We start from the raw sequence: 14,079 nt of genomic DNA on the forward strand, positions 1-14,079 counted from the left end.
GGGACTCGCTTCCCTCGTGCTGCACGGGGACTCGCTTCCCCTCGCGCTGCACCGGGACTCGCACTGCGGCTCGCACTGGGTCTTACTCTGCTCAAGGACTGCTATAAACAGAGACAACCAAAGAAAAGAAAGAAAAAGAAAGAGAAAAACAGCCAGAGCTGAGGAGTTTCGCTTGGAGTGTCCTACTCTGCCACCCTGTTGCGCACAATCCAATTTCCAATCACACTTTTTTTTTGCTCTTTCATTGTCTGTGGTACCACTGGCTGGGCCCGCATTCTCTACTCAACCTTAATTGCCTTTGAATTGAGTGACTTACTCGACCATTTCAGAGGGCTGCTTAGAGGCAACCACATTGCTGTGGTTTTGAAGTCAGTGCAGGCTAGACTAGTTATGAGTATACATTTTTCTGACCGAAAATGTATTAATGAATCAAACACATTTTCAATAACAGTTGGGGATAGTTTTCATAATGACATAAGATTAACTTTATATTGCAGATATATTGAATGAGTTTAAACTCCAATAGCTGCTATGATGGCATTTGAGTCTATAAACTCAGGACATTAGCTTGGGCCTCCAAATTACTCAGACAGTGCCAATACCACAAGACCATCATTTCCCTGAGCTGCAATGTTGCTGTTTGCATTGGTACTTCTAGTGGCTAATTCTGGGGGAGAACTGGTTATGGCACCGGGCTAGTAAACCACAGGCATGGGCTAGTGTTCTGGGGACATGGGTACAATTCTGACTATTCTAATGGAATTTAAATTCAATACTAAATATGGAACCTAAAAATAATCACAGTAATGATGTTTTAATGACAATTATCATTATGAAAACCTATCAAGATATCTGCTGTCCTGGTCTGGCCTACATGTGAGTTTCCAGACCTTCTGCTGAGCGGTTGGTTCTGATCTTTTTATGGAAATGGTTTACAAACCACTCAGTTCAAGGACAATTTGGAATGGATGACAAATGCCAGTGATGCCCACATCCCATGAAAGGATAAATAAGATAAATACAGTACCATGATTATTTGAGGAGTTAACATCGGCATATTTGCTCACAATGCAGTATTTTGAGGTTGCCAGTGGAAATGTCTGGTTAATTGGAGCTGTGTTCATTCTATACTCTTTCAGAGTCATTCCCAAACTCCACTATTAGCTTGAATATCTGTAAGAGCAACAACGCTTCTAGAATCAGTTGCCTGAGATTTCTCATCAGCACTGGTGTCATGTTAAAGTGCCAGTGCCTCAATTTATCTTCTCACAGGAGCTACGCACCTCGCAGATGTCTCCAGGAAAAGGAAAAGAGGTCCACTTAATCTGTTACCTCCTCAGTTACAGGAAACATAGGTGAACCATTAGTCTATCTACCTTTCAGGCTGCAGTGCCCAGGAGATCAACTTTCAATTCTGCCATGTTGCCAGCCACAATGAGGATACTCTTTGGTTTCACTAGCGCATATCTTCACCACATGGATTGCAGCTGTTCATCAAGAGGAGCTCTTTACCACTTTGTCAAGGACAACTGGTGACAGGGAATAAATGTGGGGCTTTGCTAGTTGTGCCCAGCTACTAAGAATAAAGTTTTCAAGGCATTCTGACAAAGGGTTTGTACCCTAATCATTAGTTGTTCTCTCCTGGGATGTCAGTTGCTCTCCTGGAGTGGCTTCAGCATTCGCTGCTTTTGTTTCAGATTTTCATCAACCAGGTTCTGATTAGTATTGATGTACAAATAAAGAAGAAGAAAACATTTGTGTTTACAGCCAATGTTTTGTGTGCATGTGTTACAGCACATTATTAGGAAACAACGCAGACAACTTGCAACCACAAAACTCACATGCAACGGCATAAGAACGATCAAATAGTAAGTGATATTAGTTGAGGAGTAAACATTGGCTAGGACACCAGGGATAGTTGCCCTGTACTGATGAAAGGTCACAGATTTGAAACCTCGGGCTGAATTTTACTCGCCCTTTGGAGACAAGTTGGGAGGTTGGAAGTCTGGCAAAATGTAAATGTGTTGAAGATGTGCCTGATAATTTTCTGCCAGCATGCCATTTTGCCAGCAGCAGGAATGGAAATAGATGTCTTATAAGGAGACGAGTAATGTTTAGTTTATTCACAGTGGGGAAACAGGCCATTCAAGTCCAACAGGTCCACACCAACCCTCCAAAGAGTAACCTATCCAGACCCATTTCCCTCTGACTAATGCACCTAACACTATGGGCAATTTAGCATGGCCAATTCACCTAATCTGCACGTCTTTCGATTGTGGGAGGAAACCCACACAGATACAGGGAGAATGTGCAAATTCCACAAAGACAGTCACCCAAGGCAGGATTCAAACTTGCGTCCCTGGCGCTGTGAGGTAGCAGCACTAACCACTGAGCCACCATTAGATAATGTAGACTGTTGTACTTAATGTAGATAGTCTTCAGTGGAGGTCTGAAATCAAAAGAAGAAGTTCAAGTGCAAATCAACAGATCTGGCAGCATTTGTGGGAGACAGAAACAGAGTTAAACATTAACAAGTCCAATATGATTCTTCTTTGGAACAGGAGGGAGTTGGGACTGTGATGAGCTTAATGCTTAAAAAGTGAAAAAAATGGGAAGGTCCTGGCAAGGTTAGAAGATAAAGGAGATTAGAGATCAAAGGTAGTATAGAACAAAAGGCCTAGGGAGTGGTAATGTTTGGAGAAGGGAGAAATAATTTATTCAGTAAATCATAGTAGAATAAAGGTCAGCTCTGACTGAAAGCAAACATTTGAAAGCAAGGTAGAGACCCTGGGCAAAAAAAACCATAATGGAGGGCAAATATCATGGGAACAGGAGAATCGATGTTTCGGGCATAAGCCCTTCTTCAGGAATGAGGAAAGTTTGTTGTTGCACCTGAGTGGCGGTGTGGAGTGGACCGAAGGCTGGAGTGGAGCAGGGAGTTTGTTGGACTGGGGCCTGATGCAAGCAGTTAGAATATGTGCTGAGCTGCTGCTATTTGAAACAGCATGTCAATCTTTTAACATTGTTAGACCTATCTTATTTCTAATTGTTTTTTTTAGACACTGTAAGTAATGTTACTATTTAATCTTTTAATCCTCTTTATATCCAATATTTCTCCTAGGTACCTGTACCTATGATGGCACCTTTAGAGGCTGCCATTGTTTAAACTTTTCACTGTACTCCTGTACCTCAGTACTGAAGTACATTTGACAATAAAGTACTCAAGGCATGCATCGAATAGAATGAGTGCCACTCACCTGCACTTAGATTCCTGGAGAAATATTTTCTAATTGTATTTCGACTGTTTGTCTGACCAGAGGAAATATTCAGCAGAGAGGTAGTAACATAACACCATAACACGTAGGAAAAGAAGTAAACCATTCAGCCCATTGAGTGTACCCAACCTCAGCCCATTGAGTGTACTCAACCTCAGCCCATTGAGTGTACCCAACCTCAGTCCATTGAGTGTACTCAACCTCTCCTGATAACAAAACCTCTCCATAACTGGGAACCTTCTCTGATGTGCAGTAGATAAATCAACCATAACTGTTCACAATATTCTAGGTATGGTCTAACTGGTGCTTTACATAGTTCTAGCAAGGCTTCCTTTTTCATTAAATTTTATTCCCTTTGAAATAAAGGGCAATAGCCTATTGGCCTTCCCTATCACCTGCTGAACTTACATGCTAAATAACTTGTGTTTATGTATGAGGATCCTGAAACCCCTTTAAGCTGCAAACTTCAGTTAGCTTTGTCTATTTAATTACTTTTAAGCTCTCTGTTTGTACTGCCAAAGTGCATAATTGCACATCTTCCTACATTACATTCCATCTGACAAGATCCTGCCAACGTATTTGACCTGTCTTAACCTGTGGACTCTGTGTCATCCTCATCACTTGCTTCCCCACCTTATTTTTTTGTGTCTGCCACAAAATTGGCAGAAGAAATTGCCACATCTAAATCATTAATATAGTTCATAAATAATTGTGGCTCCAACACTAATCCCTGTGATACACCTTAAGTTAAAGGATGCCATCCTGAAAATGCATCCTCTTATCTCAACTTTCTGCCTCTTACTAATTATCCAATTCTCCATGCATTCTCATATACTACCCTCAACAGTGCGGGGTCTTGTCTTATTAAGTAGCCTTATGTATGGTATTTAATGGAATGCCTTTTGGGAATCCAAATATATGACATTTACTGGTTCCCATTTCTTGATCTATGCTTGTTACTTCCTCAAAATATTCAAATAAATTTGTCAAGTGTGATTTCCCCTTCATGAAAAAATTCTGACTCTGCTGAATTATGGCTGCTTACATTTTCCCCACGCAGACGGATAGCTAACTAGCCTATAGCTAACTGTTTCCTTCCATTTTTGAATAAGGTATAATATTAGCTTTTTTCCAATCTGCTGGGACTTTTCCAGAATCTAAGGATATAACTAGCAGCACATAGTAATCTCTCTAGCTGCTACCTTTAATAACCTGGAGTGCAGCCCAACAGGTCCAGGGAACCTTTGGCCTTTACTGTATTCATTTCCTCTCCTTCTTTTGTCTGTTGATGTATTTTTGTAGTACTTTTGGAATGCTATATATACTCTGCTATTAAAACTGATGCAGAACATTAATTCAACATCCCTGCAATTTCTAGGTTCCCCATTATTATTTTCCCAACCTCATCCTCTCAGGGTCATATGTTCAGTTTGGCTTCTCCTTTTTATACTGCTCTTTTATACCGTTCAAATTTTATTTTCTCCTTTGTTGTTTTGTTGACCATTCAAACATTACTGGAATAAATTTGTGTTGATGAATGTCAGGTCATAACCCCATATCGCCGATAGACTTACTGACTGTAATGCAACATGTGCATGTTTTCAAAAAAAGGAACACAGAGCCAAAAGTTGACTTCAGATGTAAATTCATTGGTTGCCTAGAGAAAGGGAGGCTATTGAATGTCACACCTGACAAGTTGTCAAAGAAACTTTAAACAGATAAATGGGAGAAACCCAGACTATAACGTGATTTTGAAAGAAAGAACCAGTCTGATCAAAAAATTTCGACTTTCAAGATTACACAGGGAGAGGGTTAAAATTTAATCTCACCTTTGGTCTATGTTAATTCTGGTCTGCTGTCCTAATGTATGGACCAATGTGTTTTGAGAATCACAACTTAGAGCAGCCATTTAAAAGCCCTGCACCTCAGGTAAATAAAGGGTGACTCTGTCACGCTGAATGCTGCTGCTCAACCACTGTCGAAAAGAATCAATCTACAAACCTGGGAATCTTGTAATTGACTATTCAACTGCCATTGTCAAAATTACTGGTCACATCCACCGCAGTTACTGTAATTGTAACTATTCGCTCTTCCAGAATAATTCAGATGCTGATTTGTATTTTTTTTTAAAACTATCTTACTGGACTCATCTCTTACTGCTAATCTGCATGTATATTTGTCGTGTTACTGTTTTTTCTTGTATTTAGTAATCAATAAACTCAATCCTTTTATTAATTTAAGAAAGCCTGGTTAAATTGATTCTTTTTAAAGCATCAATGTATCTGGGTCTGGGTGGAAGCTATCCACTAGAGATGGGATTCTTTAAAATTAACCTTTCTGCGACCAACCAAATGGGTGGGTGAATAACCTAGGGGAGCCAACTCACCCCTCCTCACCATGCAGCTTAACATTTCCTCTTAGAACTTAGAATCCTTACAGTGTGGAAACAGGCCATTCAGCCCAGCAGGTCCACACGACCCTCCAAAGAGTAACCCACCCAGACCCGTTCCTTCTACATTTCCCCTGACTAACACACGTAGCACTACAGGCAGTTTAGCATGGCTAATCCACCTAACCTGAACATCTTTGGAATATGGGAGGAAACCGTAGCAAACCCAAGCAGACATGGGGAGAATGTGCAAACTCCACACAAACAGTCACCCGAGGCTGGAATTGAACCCAGGTGCCTGGCACTGTGAGGCTGCAGTGCTAATCACTGACTCACCATGCTGCTCTCTGGAACCATGTTAGCTAGGAAACCTTGCCTGGGGGTCTGGTGATAATAAGAGGGAGATTTGAATGGTCACAAACCTCAGTTTTAAACTTAACTAAGAGGAGATTTGAATTCCATTCTCAGCCCTTTCTGCATGGTAAATATTGTATATTCACTGAGTTTATGTTTTGTATTTGCTTCGGCTCAATGCAGAGATAACTCCTATACAATCTTCCCTGAAATTCTTTTTCCACTGTGCAGATCTCCGAAGTTCATGCAAGGCAACTGATTTTGGAAAAGGAAGCCAATGTGTTGGCACACCGATTGCCACCTGCGGAACTTCCCAGTGGTCATGCAGCTTAGAGGAAATGTTGCTTCTAATGGCTTTATTTACAACCATTTAAGATACCTTCACAATCTCAACAAAAATGTCTGCTCTCATGCTCCTATATTAGCTTCTGTACTATCTGATTCTTTTATTCAAGTCCACACCCAAGCTTAACCAATCAAGTGCAGTGCATTTGCTCTGTTAACAGACTCACACAATCAAACACAGAATGTCAGCCCTCAACCATCATCACACACACCTCACCGAGCAGGGCTCATTTTTCATTGAGTAAAAACAGGGACACGTAAGCTGTGAGGAAGTATCATTTATTGGTAATATTACCCGAAAAGATGCAGGGATGAAATACATGTTAGTGAAAATGATGTCAGATCATCTTAGAAAAATAATGAACAAAAATAGCAAGACATTAAAGAGGAAAGATTAATCAGCTGCATGAGGAAGTGAATCTAAAAATGGATGTATTTTTGAGGTTTGCTCATGTGACATTCGATCATCTAATGCCCCAGCACGTGATGTTCTATCATAAAACGTTTTTGCATTTAACTTTGCTGAGTCTTTCAGCATTTTACCAATCCTAAGATAACAAAGAGAATTATGCCACAGGATTTTTATTCAGACTTGGTTGAACAGTTTGGACGCAAATGATTTCAAATCTTATTGGAACCCATGGGATAAGAGGGAAAGGCTAAGAGAGAGAAACAGGTAAGGAACATACTTAGCAGAAGGACTACATAATGATCACAATCATTTAACCTCCAAAGTGCAACAGCAATAAGAAGCTGCTCCAGCTTATAGCTACAATTTCCCACATTGAATTCTTGGTCTCAGCTGAACTGGTGAATGGAAGACGGGAGTTAGCTTGGGCAGCTGAAGGACAACTTCAAGGAAAATAACCATAATCTTGTCCCATGCATTTTCCAGGAGCTTTCTATTTATAACCATTAGTGGACTCTCAGATTAACCTGTCTTGAACTGAGAAGCTTTCATGTGAGAAGGGATGGAACGATGTAATAATACCTGATGCCAACAAAAAAGCATTGGTTCATTTTAATTCACATGGTAGATCTTCCAAGTACTTATTCTCAGTTGATACATCTCTTGTTGCTGATACAGAAGATGATGTGTTCAAATCCCACTTCAGAGATTTGCATACAAAAATCGAAATTGACTTTCCAGCGCAATACTGAGGGAGTGTTCCACTGTCAAAAGTATCATCTTTTGAATGTGATGTCAAACAGAGGCCTAATTTTATTTCTGTCTCAGACGCACCATTTTGAAGAAGAGCAACAGTTTTATTTGTGTCCTAGCCAATCTTTATTTCTCAACCAGTTTAAAGATTGATATGTCGTGCAACCACTGATGGGATTGTAAGGGTGGCACATTGAATGTCACATGATCAAACCTTACATACTTTCTTAGACTCAATAACTACTATGCCTCTGACGATGCATGAACTTGACAAGATACTCAATTCTCTCCTATCCATCACCAATGTTCTTGTGTCACCCCAGCATTTGACCAACTGGAGATTTCTGCTGACATCCTGAAGCCAATATATCTTGAGTGGCCCTTCGCTTTGAGTAAGAGCTCATGGCATGAATTAATGGGCGGATAATGATGATGGAAGTCAGATGGCATGGTTAAGCAATTGAGCTGCCTTCTGTGGTGTCATCTGGACTTAAAACTTCAGTTTGCTTTCTCTCTATGGATGCTGCCTGACCTGTTGTGATCTCCATCATTCTTTATTTTCAGTACTGATCCAACATCTGCAGGAATTTGCTCCTGCCTTTTGGAACTTTTTGGATTCACTGGAGGCCATCGGAGCATTTTCTTGCTTCAGTGTTGGGTATATAGTCTGACCATTGTACATGTAAACTCCTTCAAAGACATTTAATGTCAAATATCCCTGTGTCCTTTCCATCCAGAAACCTTCACTGTTATGCAGGCAAAAAGCAACATAAGCTTGATTACAAAGTATTGCTCTCTCAGGCCACTAGCAACAGGGTCTGGGAGATAATATCTTAATCACAGTCAATCACATGGACAATTACAGAATTTATAGCATGCCATTTGGCCTACTGTACATGTATTGGTTCTTTTAACCATAATTTCCCCATTGATTTGCAAACATCCCTCATTTAAATATTTATTCAACTCCTTTTCGAAATGGCTTCCACCATCCTCTCAGACCGTGCATTCCCAGTCATAACAACACACTGGGTAAAAACCAGATTTCTCCTCATCCACCTTCTGGTTCTTCTCCCAACTGAAACTTCATAGCTGACCTTGGAGAAACCTCATTATTGGAACTACTCACAGCTGGGAGTGTCAGGATTTCATTGGTCAGTTAAGTGTTTGCTTTTAAGACTTATAAAACTGATAAAGCTTGATCTAAAATTTTCTGTAAATCCTCAGTAGTGAGTAGGAGTTTTAAAAAATGCTTTACTGAGATCTGTCTCTTGATTAATAATTTTTAATATAAAAAAAGGTATTAAGTTATCCTAGAGCAGTGTTTATGACTATGACTCTATGTACATTAAAGTGCAGAGTTGGTGCAGAGATGGGCTTCAGTTGAGTGAGGTGCTCTTCCTGTGAGATGTGGGTGATTAGGGAAAACTTCAAAGTTACTGATAATTATGTCTGCAGGAAGTGTGTTTGGTTGTAAATCCTATCAGATCACTTGGATCATTTGGACTGGCAGTTAGAGACAATGAGGAATTTACAGAAACCAGGGGTGTGATGAATGGACATTTCAGGAAGGTTGGAAAAACTGCAGATACAGTCAGGTAGATGGTTTACCACCAGGAAAGATCAGAGAGGAAGGCAGGTAAAGCAGGAATCTCCTGTGGCCATCCTCACCTCAAATAAGCATGCTGTTTTGGAAAATGTAGGGGATGATGGAGTCTCAGGGGAATGTAGCACTGACAGTCAGGTTTCTGGTATTGAGATTGGCTCCACTGTAATGAAGAGTACGTCAGGTTTCAAGTGATAGGGGTCTTTCTAGTCAGGGGCACAGACAGATGTTCCTGCAGCCTATAACGAAACATCAGAACGGTGTGTTGCCTCTCTGATGCCAGAGTCAAGAGGGTGTAGAATATTCTCAATGGGCAGAGTGACCAGCAGGAGGTCAATGTACATGTTGGTACCAATGAAATAGGAAGAGAAAGCAATGAGGTTCTGAGGAGAGAATGTAGGAAACTAGGTAGGAGGTGAGAAAGTAGGTCCTCAAGGACAGCAATATCTGGATTACTCCCAGTGTCACATGCTAGTGAGAGTAGGAATAGAAAGATACAGCGGATGAATGTGTGGCTGAGGAGCTGATGTAGGGGGCAGGAATTCATAGTTTTGGATCATTGGAATCTCTTCTGAGAAAAAAGTGACTCGTATAAAGATGGTTTGCACCTGAATTGGAAGGGGACCATTATCCAGACAGGGATGTTTGCTAGTCTTTGAACTGGTGAGGGGCAGGGGCTGTTTGGGAGGAGTAGTGGGGTTCTAAAGAGTTAGTGAGAAGAAAGATATCTGCTGCCGGTACAGTTGAGAAGAGGAAGAAGTCAAATAGTCAACGCAGGCAAGAGCAATGCAGGGAACAAGGTAAGACTGATAAATTAAACTGTGTTTTCTTCAATGCAAGAGGCCTGACAGGTAAGACAGATGAACTCAGGGCATGTTTGGGAACATAGCTATCATAGTAATTACAGAGGCATGGCTCAGAGATGGACAGGACTGGCAGCTTAATGTTTCAGAGTATAAATGCTATAGGACGGATAGAAAGGGGCTGAGAGAGGGGGGAGTGGCATTTCAGATTATGGATAAAATTACAGTTGTACTTAGGTAGGATATTCCTGGAAGTACATCCAGTGAAGTTATTTGGATGGAACTGAGAAATAAGAAAGAGATGATTACATAATTGGGATTGTACTATAGGTTCCTCAGTAGATTGTGGGAAATTGAGAAGCAAGTTTGTAAGGAGATCTCAGATACCTGTAAGAATGAGAGTGTTGCAATGGTAGGGGATTTTAACTTTCCAAACATGGACTGGGACTATCATAGTGTTAGGGGCTTGGATGCAGAGGAATTAGTTTTCTTATTCAGTATGTGGATGAACCTACTAGAGAAGGAGCAAAACTTGACTTTCTCTTGGGAAATAAGACAGGGCAAGTGACTGAGGTGACAGTGGGGGAGCACTTTGGGACCATTGATCATAGTTCTATTAATTTTAAAACAGTGATGGAAAAGGATAGATCAGATCTAAAAGTTAAAGTTCTAAATTAGAGGAAGGTCAATTTTGACAGTATTTGGCAAAAACTTTCAAAATTTGATTGGGAGAGGCTAAATTCACAGGTAAAGAGATGATTGGAAAGTGGAAGGCATTCAAATGAGATTATGAGGGTTCGGTGGCATAATATTCCTGTTAATGTGAAAACCAAGGCTGCTAGGTGTAGGGAATGCTGGATGACTAGAGAAATTGAGGCTTTGGTCAAGAAAAAGAAGGAGACATATGTTAGGTATAGACAACTGGGATTGAGTGAATCCCTTGGAGTATAAGGGCAGAGGGAGTGTACTTAAGAGGGAAATCAGGAGGGCGAAAAGACGACATGAGATTTCTTGGACAAATATGGTTAAGGAGTCTCCAAAGAGATCCAACAAGTACACTAAGGCCAAAAGAGTAACTAGGGAGAGAATGTGGGCCCCTTAAAGATCAACAAGGGCATCTATATGTACAACCTCAGGGGATGCTAAACAAGTACTTTGCATCAGTATTTACTGTGGGGAAGGATATGGAAGCTGGAGAACTTGGAGAAATAAACAATGATACCTTGAAAAATGTCCATTTTACAGAAGAGGAGGTGCTGGATGTCTTAAAATGCATAAAAGTGGATAAATACACAGGACCTAATCAGGTATATCCAAGAACTTGGTGGGAAGCTAGGGAAGAGATTGCTGGGCCCCTAACTGAGATATTTGTATCATTGATAGCTATGGGTGAGATGCTGGAAGGCTGGAGGGTAGCTAACATGGTGCCATTATTTAAGAAAGGCGATAAGGAAATCCTAGAGAACTATAGACTGGTGAGTCTGACACCAGTAATGGACTAGTTGTTGGAGGGGATTCTGAGGGAATGATTCAGAATAGTTGACATGGCTTTGTGTGTGGGAAATCATGTCTCATTAACTTACTGAGTTTTTTGAAGAGGTGAGAAAGAAGATTAATGAAGGCAGAGTTGTGGACATTATCCATATGGAATAAAAACCAAAAGAATTGGGGATGTTGTAAATCAGAAACAAAAACAGAAATTAGCGGGTTTTGAGGTCTGGCAGCACCTGTGAAGAGAAATCAGATTTAGCATTTTGAATGAAGTGACACTTCCTCAGAACTGGACCCAAAACATTCTGCAGATGCTGCCAGACCGCTGAGCTTTTCCAGCAATTTCTGTTTTGTTGCCAGATGTACATCAGCAAGGCATTCGGCAGGTTCTGTAAAGTAGATTGGTTACCATAGTTAGATCACATGAGTACAGTGAGAGCTAGCCATTTGGATACAAAATTGGCTTGAAGGTAGGAGACAGAGAGTGTTGGTAGAGGGTTGTTTTTCAGACTGGAGGATTGTGACCAATGGTGTGTCACAAGGATCAGTACTGGGTCCACTGCTTTCTTTCATTTATATAAATTATCTGGATGTGAATATAGGAGGTATGGTTAGTAAGTTTGGAGATAACATCAAAATTGGAGGTATAGTGGACAGCGAAGAAGGTTACCTCAGAGTACAATAGGACCTTGATCAGATGGGCTGATAGGCTGAGGAGTAGCAGATGGAGATTGATTTAGGTAAACGTGAAGTATTGCATTTTGAAAAGGCAACTCAGGGCATGACTTATATACATAATGGTAAGGTCATGAGGAGTGTTGCCAAGCCAAGAGACATTGGAGTGCAGGTGCATAGTTCCTTGAAGGTGGAGTCACAGTTAGACAGGATAGTGAAGACTTTTAGTATATTCGCTTTTATTGGTCAGTGCATTGAGTATAGGAGTTGGGATGGGTGTCATGTTGCAGCTGCACAGGAAATTGGTTAGGCCACTTTTGGAATACTGCATTCAATTCTGGTCTCCCTGCTATAGGAAGGATGCTGTGAAACTTGAAAAGGTGCAGAAAAGATTTACAAGGATGTTGCCAGGTTTGGAAGATTTAGGCTTTAGGGTGGCAGTGGCGGGGGGGGAGGGAGGTTGAATACATTAGGGCTGTTTTCCCTGGAGCAGCAAACTCTGAGGGATAACCTTACAGAGATTTATAAAATCTTGAAGGGCACAGATAGGATGAAGTTAAAAATCACACAACACCAGGTTATATACCAACAGGTTTATTTGGAAGCACTACCTTTAGGACTGCTGCTCCTTAATCAGGAAGCTCTGGAACAGGATCTGCAGGCAGTCAATCCATGTATGGTTTAAAAAAATCCTATTTTGGAAATAGAACCAGTCTTACTCAAGATTGGGAAATCTTCCTGCAGATCTTGTTCCACAGCCACCTGATGAAGGCGCAGCATTTCAAAAACTAGTGAAGATGAAACTTAACTTTCGATATTACAAGCAGACAATTACTGGGATTTGAACCCAGGCTCTCCTGTTTACTAGGCAAGCACTTTAACCATATAAGCCATGGCACCACAGCACAAGCCAATGCTTCCAAATAAACCTATTGGACTATAACATGGTGCTATGTGATTTTTTTAACTTTGTCCACTGCAGTCTAACACCAGCTCCTCCATATCACAGATAGAATGAGCAGCCAAGGTCTTTTTTTCAGGCTAGTGGAGTCCAAAACTAGAGGGCATTGTTTTAAGGTGAGAGTGGAAAGATTTTAAAAACAGTTAAGGGACAACTTTTTCACACGGAGGATGGTGCATGAATGGAATGAACTGCCAGAGACTGGTACAATTTGCAACATTTAAAAGGCATCTGGATGGGTAAATGAACAGAAGGGTGAGACGGATATGGGCCAGATCCTGGCAAATGCAACTAGATTAATTTAGGATATTTGATCAGCATGGATGAGATAGACCAAAGGTCTGTTTCCATACTGTACAACCCCATGACTCTATAATTAACTTAAATCTTTGCTTTCTGGTTCTCAGCCCTTTTGATATGGCATACCAAATGCCTCTGTTAAAGAGATCCCCAAGTGATTCAGCTTTTACTTGTTATTTGGATAAGGAGCTTTGAAAGTTGGGGGATACTTCTCTGTTTTACACTTCACCCAAGAAGCATCTGCTGCTTTAAGACATATTGCAACTCTCATCAAGTATGATTTTGAAAAGCACCTGTTTCTATCCCAAAATGCGAAACCTACAACCACTGGGTTGTCGAGACTTTTGTTCTCTGTTTCCAATATTTATTATAATTAATAACCATAATGGTTTCAAGGAAATGAAATGCACAATTATGTTCACACTGCTGGGTTTGACAAACATGTAGAGCCTCTAAGGTTTGCTATGATGTAACTGCGACCTCAGTAATCATGTTTCAGTCAATCCAGGAGCTGTTCCAGGCAGTCACTCTTGCTGCTGGCTCAACATGTATATATTCTCAATTCAGACCATTTATGATGTACTCGGAGTTACGCCTGAACATGTATGAAGAACCAAAATATGGCAATATATACACTTAATTTTCTCTTGTCCCAGTTGCTGAAAATGTGTTGCTGGAAAAGCGCAGCAGGTCAGGCAGCATCCAAGGAACAGGAGAA

Source organism: Chiloscyllium plagiosum, chromosome 2 (assembly GCF_004010195.1).
Source record: "Chiloscyllium plagiosum isolate BGI_BamShark_2017 chromosome 2, ASM401019v2, whole genome shotgun sequence".
In the NCBI taxonomy this organism is placed as follows: Eukaryota; Metazoa; Chordata; class Chondrichthyes; order Orectolobiformes; family Hemiscylliidae; genus Chiloscyllium; species Chiloscyllium plagiosum.